A 10,456-nucleotide genomic window follows, 5' to 3' on the forward strand; every position below is an offset into this window, starting at 1 on the left:
GGGGTTAATATCCAAAACATACAAGGAACTCATACAACTCAACAACAAACAAACAACCCAGTTGAAAATTGGGCGGAGGACCTGAAGAGACATTTCTCCAAAGAGGACATACAGATGGCAAATAGACACATGAAAAAAAGCGCAACATCACTAATCATCAGAGAAATGCAAATCAAAACCACAACGAGATATCACCTCACCCCAGTCAGAATGGCTATCATCAACAAGACAAATAGTAACAAGTGTTGGAGAGGCTGTGGAGAAAAAGGAGCCCTCATACACTGTTGGTGGGAATGCAGACTGGTGCAGCCGTTATGGAAGGCAGTGTGGAGGTTCCTCAAAAAATTACGAATAGAATTACCATATGACCCAGCAATCCCTCTTCTGGGTATCTACCCAAAAAATCTGAAAACATTTCTACATAAAGACACGTGTGCTCCAATGTTCATTGCAGCTTTGTTTACGGTGGCCAAGACATGGAAACAACCAAAATGTCCTTCGATGGATGAATGGATAAAGAAGTGGTGGTATATATACACAATGGAATACTATTTGGCAGTAAGAAAAGATGATATAGGAACATTTGTGACAACATGGATGGATCTTGAGAGTGTAATGCTGAGCGAAACAAGTCAGACAGAAAAAGCAGAGAACCATATGATTTCACTGATATGTGGTATATAAACCAAAAACAACAAAAGAACAAGATAAACAAATGAGAAACAAAAACTCATAGACACAGACAATAGTTTAGTGGTTACCAGAGGGTAAGGGGTGGGGGGTGGGAGATGAGGGTAAAGGGGATCAAATATATGGTGATGGAAGGAGAACTGACTCTGGGTGGTGAACACACAATGGGATTTGTAGATGATGTGATACAGAATTGTATACCTGAAATCTATGTAATTTGACTAACAATTGTCACCCCAATAAATTGGAAAAAAAAAACATTTTAAGACATAGCTGCTATGCTACATCTTCACTGAGGTGGCGAGAGACACACATGTGAGTTAGAACAGAATGGTAGATCATTAACAATTAAAATGAACGTGTGGACGACAGTATCTACGGGATTTCAAGAAGAAAGAAAGTGTTGAGGGTGGACCAGTAGAGCCATCCCTGGAGCAGGAGTGACAACTTACACTAGGCTCCAAAAAATAGGCAATATTCACACAGTGAAGAAGGGCAGTATTTTGAAATGTTTGAAATGAAGCTACCTGAGAAAAGCGTAGACCCTTGCCTGGGCCTCACCTTTTGAAGCAGCCTACAGAGAACTGTGCCTACAAAGTTGACCCACCTCTGCCAGCTCTGGAGTCAGGGTTCCTGCCTGGGAGAAGGACAGGAGGAGAGGTTTGAGCGGTCAGCACGTCAGCCTCCTCGCGGGTCCTGAGCACAGAAGCACGCTCCCGTTTCTGGGCTTTTGCTTTCACGATTTCCCTCTTCCGGAACGCGTTCTCGCCCGCCCACCCGGTGCTCTGTCTTGTGTACGCAGAACTCCGCTCAGCTGTTCCTCGTGGAGTCTTCCCCAATCATCCTGTTTAAAGCATCACATGGTGCCACTCTCTAGCTCCTTACTCTGCTTCACGTTTCTTTATGTTTTTGTATTAGTTAAGATTAAAGTCAAATGAAGTGACAGAAAAACCAAAAAAAAAAACCACAAAAAACCCCCAAACCCAAAAAGAACCCAGAAATTTTAAAAAGATGAAAGTTAGTTTTTCTGCCACACAAGCTTAGTCCAGAGGTAAATAATCTAGGATCGATGTGATTGACATAACATCAGGGGACTCAGTCACCCACTAACTTTGTGTCCCATTGTTCCTAAAATGCAGACCCCTTGGGCCTAAATGGCTCCTTCTGCTCTGGTCAACATGTTCATATTTCAGTCAACAGGAAAAAAAAAAAAAAGGAATGAGAAAGGCACACTGTCTCTCCTTCTTAATATTGCTCAGACCTCTTTTGCTTATATTCCTTTGGCCAGAACTTAGTCAAATAGCCATACGTAGCTCAGGAGAGGTTGGGGAACGTCAGTTTTATACTGCATGGCCATGTGCCCAGCTAAAATTCAGAGGTTAACTTACTGACAATGGAGATCAATAGTCACTGGGTGACAGCTCTCAGTTTTTGCCACAAGAACATGTCAACATCATTTTATCTATCCATCCATCCATCCATCCATCCATCTGGTATCGGTTTTTCCTGCTAAAATATGAACTCCATAAGGGTTTGGGCTTTGTATCTTCAGCAGCAAGAATTGTGTCTAAGATATGTTGGCACTCAGTATTCATTGACTAAATGAGTAGATTGGAGATTAATTGTGAAATGCATTAAAGGTTTAGCATGAGTTTGGAATTCTCTTCCTGTTTTGTCACATACTTGGGGAAAATAGGTTGTAATAAATGAACTTATAAGAAGATGGTGGCCACTTATGAAAGAATTTTTTTTATATGAGATTGAAATAGGTTACATATTTTGGTGTCTGATTATAGGATTGATGGTTCAAGATAGTAGATGTAGGTTTAAGCTAACCTATTGCAGTTGCTTCTAAGCAAATGTTTGCATTGAAAATACTAATTAGGTACCAATGAGAAACCATTTTGCGAAAGCCAAAAGATTTAAATTCCCTCTCAAGATCCTTTGATGGCCGTTATGCTCCTGGCTTTAGCATTTACTGTAGTATACTATTAGTCAAGTCTCTTCAACTCAATTTTCTCATCTAGAAAATGGAGATTACAGTTTCTACCATATAGTGTTATGGACATTTTACAGATAATTATTTTAGAAGTTTCTTATATTTAGTAAAAGTTTAACAAATGTTAACTTTTCCTTTTACTATTATTATTCCTGCAATATGAAAGGATTTAGAATCTTAGAACAACAACTGTATTCGGCAAAAAAATGAAAATACATTCGGAAATCCCCAGTTTTCCTATTTGGTCCCCTTCGTGTGTTTCCAATTTTATGTTATGTGCAGGGCTACAGGTTGAAAAGGTGTCCTCTGCAGACAGTAATTGTTATGTTATTTTTGGTTTCCAAAATACAAGGTGGTATTTTAAGTGTTCTAAAAAATATAACTTACTTGTTTTATTTTGTTTTGTTTTCCAATTATACTTAAAGCTGTTTTGCCTTATTTTTAAGCTCGCTTATGCATATCTCTGATAGCATTCTGGTTTCTGAGTTATTATTTGTTCTGGAAAAAAGAAGGAATGAGTCACAGGTCTTGTAGCTTTCAGGCCGTGTACGCCATCCCTGTGCTTCATGGCACAAAGGCTACGTTTTAAGGAGAGCTGTAATGGCCCTTATAAAGCATTTTCCGATGGTTCGTTCTGAAAGCCAGTGCATTTCAATCACAGTTAATGTATTTCTATTCATCTGCACAGAGATCTAGATCAAACTCCCATCAACTGTGTCTTACGGCCACCCCCTTTGTCTGCAGCCCCGCCCCCCCCCAGCCCCGAGACCCAGGATTGTGCCCTGCACACGCTGCACACTGGGAAAGGGCCTGCCCCACCTACCCCAGGATCTCGGTGCCGACACTTGTCTTACTCCATTCCTCTCCTTGAAGCTTCCTGACCCCCTTTTATGTCAGGGAGCACTTTATGTTCTCCTCAGGGCCCTGAGTCTTTTTAATTAATTGGTGCTAAAGATGACAGACAGAGTGTTTCCCCGGAGGCAGATGAATGGGATTCTACTGGGGAATGTGGTTCCTTGGGAGGGAAGAAGTGTTGGGCAGAGCTTTGCAACACTCCTGTATCCAACCTATTCCCATTGCTGGGGCTGCCACAGTTGCATTTGCAACCACTTGCTAAAAGAGAAAAAAAGTTTAAATAAGGTGAATTTCACTGCCAGTCCACCACCTAACAAAAACCCACAGCGTGAAGACCCATGAAAAGCAGCCTTCTCTGGCCAGCGGTAAATGGGAGCCCTTCAGCCAAGTGGTACACAAGGGCTGCACTGAGCTTCCGGACAGAACACTTGTAATTCTGTCTCTCTTCTTCGTTTTTCAGTCTATATTGGGTGGCTGTGGGCAGTTAGAGATTAGGGCGGGATGGGGGGCGGGGGGGGGGGGGCAGGATGTGGGGACTGCCTGCTGGGTGGGCAGACAGCACATTACCTTTACTGAGGCTGCGTCTGGACCAAGGCACACACAGCCCCAACAGGGCAGCTGCCAGGCTCGTGTAGCATGACAGATCCAAGGGGACGAGCAGCTCTTTACCAGCCTTTAGGTGCCAACCCTGGCGGGGGCGGGGGAGAATCTGAAAGGACAACAAAGTGTGACAGCTCCCATCTGGGGAGGCTGCCTATGGAAGTGTGGGTTTCGGTCTATGTGGAAAGTCCTATGCATTTTCCTTGATGGCTGATTGGCCTGTCATGTCTTCCATGGTGGCTGTCTTCCTACGCTGAGGAGGGTCCAGCTTACCAGGCCATTGAAAGGCAGCACAGTCATGAGTGGGGCTATGGCAATCGTGTTGCGAGCCCAGGCGTAAAAGTGCACGATGGATGGATGAGTGTGCAGTGAGCTCATTGCGGGAAAGGCCCAAGGGCTCGGCAGGGGCAGGGTCTGTGGCAGCCGCCAGTGGTGACTGCTGGCCAGGCATCATCCTTGTCTTAGAGGTAAGGAAACTGAGGCTCTGAGAGATTAAATCTCCCCACCACTCATCATACTTGAAAGACACTGGGAAGCAATGAAAACCAGGTTCTGTCTGATCCATTGGCCTTTGTCTCTCATTCTAATCTCAGAGTGTCTCGGTATGGGGAGCTTTGTGACTGAAATAAAGAAGCAGGGTTGACACGGTCGGAATAATCACTTCAGTGTGCTCCTCATTGATTCCCTTTAGAAGTTAGCATCCCGGCGCTAGGTTTGCTTTGGCTGCGGTCCTTTTTACTTATAACATCTGTGGCTCTTTTCCAACTCATGTTTTTATGATTTGCAAACTTCTGGGGTTCCTCGTGGTGTCTGTTCTCAGGGTGCTTTCCTTTCCTTCAGCTGTGCAAATACTGAAGTTATTATCATGCTGAACACAAACACGTGGAAACATGTGCCATTTGCTGTGCAGGCCTCTCCTTTCCTGGCCTGTACTCCACACAAACACACTTACCACCTTCAATGCCAAAAATAAGGATCAAATCCAGCTCGATCAAAATAACCCATTTATAGGCAAGCCCAGTGTTTTACATGTCTTCCTCTGCACATTTATTTATTTTGCTTAAGCGTTTCCTCCTAGGCTCTTAAATTAAGCCTTAAGGTAAACTGGGGAGAGAGAGAGGTAAACAGAGCCCAGTGACCAGCTTGTCAAGGACAGAGCTAATGTAACAGGGTTGGGAACTTGGAAGGAAATGACGTTTCATATACAGGAATATTAAGAAGCAATCTGCCAAAGCAAACCCACAAATTCTTTTTTTCCTTGGCTTGCATAATCCCAGCATTTATCCAGAACTTTGTCACATTTCCTTTCATGATTCTAGCCAGGCTGTATTTTTCCTATAGTCTCCGGAAGCATTTTCTTTGACAGTTTTCTCCAAGACAATTAACCCTGCCCTTATATACAATTTTAGTGTGATGTAATTAAATAAAAGTTCATTAAAGAAAACATGAAGTTTTTTTAAAGAATGTAGAGTCAAGAATTTAGTGGCAGCATCTGGACTTACAGCCATGTGTCACACGCGAGTCCCAGCGGCATGGCTGTAGAGTACAGACAGTCACAGTGCCATCAGTCTGTGGCATCGCAAAGAGCTTATTGCAACGCCTGGCACGTAGGGAGTGTCATAACGGTCCGCCATTGTTACTATTGTTAGGTCAGCTGTGGGCATGGCCAAAGCGGCCAGGAGGCAAGTCAGACCCCTCTGCCAAGTCAGACCCCTCCTCGCATGATGGAAACTGGGGCCCCTGGCGTTTCCCCGAAGGAGCAGCAGACCTTTGGTGCGATAAACAGCTCTGGATGCAGCCACTCGCGCCCGATCTGCGCTGGGGGGCCTTCTCATCTGCCACCTCACTCAGCCAACCCCCACCCCAAAAATCGCATATATGCCTCCCTCGCTCTGCCCTGGGCGCAACTTCACCGGCCCCGTCTGCAGACCAGTGAACCTCCCCCGGCAGCGCAGAATAAAGCGCTCACCTTCTCAACCCGCCTGACTCTCTTAGCTTCATTATTTCCCCGCAAGCCTTACAATTATCATCAAAAAGTTGAACTTGTGAAAGGGTGACAATCGAAATGTGTGAAGGCCACTTAAATAATAATGGTTCAGTCCCCACTGCTGAGGAGACGAGAGGTTGTCACAGGCTGAAGGGCAGACAGAGAAAAAGTAGAATGGCTCCTTAGCTGAGAAAAGTACAGCTGTGACCAGCGCTGTGGCAGTAATACACAGAGATACAGCCTGTGTGGATCAGAAGAGGGATTGCTAAGAAATAAAGCATCCAGAAATGAACCGCGAAGGATCTGGTGTCCGTGATAAGTGCATATCCTGTGTGGGCGAGACTGACCAGCATGTCAGAACTGAGCGTCACTAACAGAATCGAATGAATAACCTCCTCGTCAGCCTCTGCTCCCCTTGCAAACTTCCAGTAAGCTACTGCTTTCCCAGGTGCTGTGCCTGAGTCCAAACCCGCCTGCAGCCCCTTCTTCAGCTATGACGCATGTTAAGAGCCAAACATTCAGTGCTTAGTAAACGTTTGTTCGATGAGTGAGTGAATGGAAGGATGAATGAGGTAAACAAGTTGGAAAAGAACCAGGAGAGCAAAGTTCGAGAGAAAAGAGGACGTTAAGCCACTGTCAGGTTCTACACAGAGGTCACAGCGTGACCTAGGAGAAAGGGCATTGGGTTTGGCAGGAAGTAGGTCACTGGCAGATTTTAGACACACCTTTTAATGCGGAGGGAACAGAACTCAAATAGAAGGGATTTAAGGCAAGAATGAGTGGATAGAAAGTGTAAACTGCAGATGGAAACTCGATTTGAAAGGACTGGCTGTGAACTGAAGGGGAGAGAGTTCAGTTGCTAAAGAGAAAGCAAGTTGTGGGCGTGTGTGTGGCTTAGTTTCTCATGTGTTTTGTGATTTTTTCTTCTGTTGTGAACTTTAATTCACAATAAAACATGATCCTTGGACTTTTCTCATTCATTTCTCCAGAGAGGGTTCGTGTTTCTGCCCCGTGTGTGAGGACACCACAGACCTTGCTCCAGTTAAACGGCTCCAGAAAGTTTTCTGCTCAGGATGTCCTTAGCATGCAAACCGTGCAGATTTTTGTCCTAAATCATGTCTGAACTTCCCAGTGGCTGAAGGTTCTCAGGAGGGCTTTTATTCCCCATTGTCAGGTTTCCTCTCGGCAGTCTTCTTGGCTGCTTGCTTCTGTGAAGGGTTTTTTGTTCTCTTATTTCTAGTGAACGCTTTCTTGTGTGCCCGCATGGCTTTTCCTGGGCGTGGCTCGGATGGGCAGAGGCAGAATTCTAGAAGCCTGGACATTGGGGTTCTCCCGAGGAGCTCCCCACTTCAGTCTTCCCTACACTCCTGCTTAACCCTGGCAGCCTCTTTGTTCGTGTGTACAGTGTGTTTAGGATTTTATCTAGCACTTTTTCAGTGAACAAAGAGAATTATGAATGAATGTACTTCATTTTTTCCAAGTAGCATGTAAATACAGTTGAAAAAGGGCACAGGTATTTGTGGGAGAGAGCGTCCTCGTTCCTGCCCACCGCCAGTGCCAGTGCCTCGGGGACTTGGTGGATCCCTTGCAACGACTCCCCAGTGGTCAGAATCGAGGGCTTGCGAATGGCATACGATGGGCACCGCTTTCCTAGGAGGCCTGCGGAAGCCCTGTGCTCAGCCTCCGCTGAGTGACTTTGGGGAAACTGATTCTCTGCCTCTCTCCCATGCGCTGGCTTATCTCGTCTGTTTCCCCAAGCAGCACAGCTGCAGATGCTCGGGACGTGCTGATGTCCTGGGCCCCAGTGCTGCCTGGGCCGTGTGAGCCTCTGGCAGTCTCGTGTCTTTCCCCGCGTGTGCTATAAACATCATTTTCCACGTGCACTACGTTGTGAAAAGGGTTAGGAAGCCTGGTCAGGAAGGTCTAACAGCCCTCTGTCTCTAAAAGTCTCAATTCTAAACACGAACATGACTGCACTTTTCTTTCTCCGGACACTTGCTCAGTGAATTGTGTCCAGGACAGGCGGCCATGCACAGAGCGGCTTTGACCTGAATTCGTCAGAAGGAGCTGCACGTCTTTGTGAATGAGGAGCATCTCAAGAGCGTTCTGCCGTGACTTGTGTGAAGCCAGCGGTGGCGTCTGGGAAAACGCTCCTGAGGATTTGAGAGCCGAGGCCCAGGTCGTGGTTCCACAGACACAGACTGTTTGCTCAGAAGGGGTTTCCTCACTCCGTCACCTCCTCACACTTTTCCACGAGTGCAGTCATAGAGGTAGCTTCTGTGACCTCCTGTCCCGTCCTTTTTCTGTGTGCTTAGAGTACATAGTTGCATGCCTTTGTTTTACTTCACATGGTCAATGCCTCTGCTTCCCTGGTATTTTGAACAGCTTGAAATAACAGAGCCCAGTTTCACATCTCCGTTGCTGGTTACCGCTTCTGAAGAAAGAGCCGAATCACGGTGCTCTCGGAGGCCTCCGGAACATGCCTTCTGTCTGGCCCTCAGGCTGTGGAAACATTCGCTGCTCTTCATCCTTGAGCTGGGTTTGTCTCCAATGAAGGAGGCCGGAAAGTGAAGGCACGCTGGTTAATGAAGTCACGTAAAGTCGGTTTGGTTTTGCTGTCATTCAGCCAGAGCTAGTCCTAGTGTACTAGAATCAGCATGGTCTTACAGGGCATGACGACCTGCGGCCTGAGTTTGGGACCACATTCATTCCTGTAGACGCGTGGTGGGTGTTGCACTCAGGGAAATATAAGGCGACAGTGGTTTTTAAGTGGTGTTACGCTTCCCATGTGTGCAGTCACTCCATAAATTGCTTCACCTTGGAGCATGAGTCGGTGACCCTCTTTTTCAGTTCTCAGCGTGCTGTCTTCCTGAGTTCTTGTTCCGTGGCTGTTTTCGTATTGACCATACCTCCTGTACCAAAACTGTGGCTGTTACAGGTAGGGAAAGAGAGGGACCATAGCCGAGGGTGGTGGGAAATCCACCCTCCTCCTGAGGTGGCTCAGGAGGGCCGCCTGGCCCGTGGGCGTGTCTGTGTCAATGTCCTTGTGGAAAACTCCTCCTGCCTCCCTGCCATCGTGTCTGATTCGTCGTCTGTGACCACCATCTCCTGGGCTACCCCGCTGACCTCAGAGTGGCCACTTGACCTAAGCTGCACGGACAACATTAACCTTCCTCATCTGGCTCATTGATGACTTTGGAATTGATTCGTGCACATGAAGACAGCCTGGATGATTAGACTGTTTCCGCCCCCTTTTCTTTAACCTGGATGAGTACAGGGATGGAGGAGGGTGATGTGGGGAGAGTGTCCTCTTCTCTGGCTGGGAAGCTGGTCAGATGGGAGCCAGAAGAGCCCCTGGAAGGTGTGGTGGGGACACTGAGATTGCTGGTCCCAGAGAAGGAAGCTGATCTGTGGACAGAGACCGAGATAAGAGAGAGGACCTGGTCGCGTGCGTGTCCCTGATGCAGCTGCCCCTGATGACAGCTGTGTTTTCAGCCTTCTGCCCGTTTGGTTCCTGAGCCAGTCAATGCCTACATTACTTCTAACTGGGCTTCTGCGATTTGCAACAGGGGTCCTGCTGAACACACCTGTGAAGAGGCAGCACAGACTTCAAATGGATTCTCTTCCTCCAGCACCCACCAAACCCCAGTACTGGCACGTCCTTTGCTGTGGTCCTCGGCTCACGGCGTTTACACTGACACGACGACGTCCGTTGTGCCGGGGCAGGTTTCCGGTTTTCTCTGTGGCTCCTGACTTATGTCCCCTGATCATTCCAGACTGGTACTTGTGGTTAAAGAAAAACGAAGCTGAGCACACAGGTGGACTCAGGCGCAGCTGCTGGGCTGACGTGAGCTAGTTGAGACCTTGCACATGGAGAGGTGGCTGGAGCGCTGCTGTCGTCTCAGAGGCCGTTTTCTCCTCTTTGCGTAATCAAAGCCAAAGAAGGGTGTTTTTCTAACATGAATTGTAATGGTCTTCCAGAAGCACCGACTTTTGGTTCAGCTGCAGCCCGCTCGTCTTACTCACTGCAATAAGGTGGCCTTCCTTCGTGAGTGACAGAAAGTGCTTCTTTGCGCTTCTGAATTCACATACATGCTACCATGACATGTTCCAACAGCTCTTAAAGTCTTTAATCCATTCCATTTGTTTTAAGGAAAATCCTGGTTATGGTGATACAGAATCCTGACCCAAATCTTTATTCCCAAATAACATTACTTAAAAGTTTATTTATACTGAAAAAATATTTGTGTATCTATATATATACAATGATATATTATGTGTATAATTCATATAGACTTTATGTTTAATAAATGGCAAGGTTTTTC

This window comes from Rhinolophus sinicus, linkage group LG07 (assembly GCF_036562045.2).
Source record: "Rhinolophus sinicus isolate RSC01 linkage group LG07, ASM3656204v1, whole genome shotgun sequence".
Classification (NCBI taxonomy): Eukaryota; Metazoa; Chordata; class Mammalia; order Chiroptera; family Rhinolophidae; genus Rhinolophus; species Rhinolophus sinicus.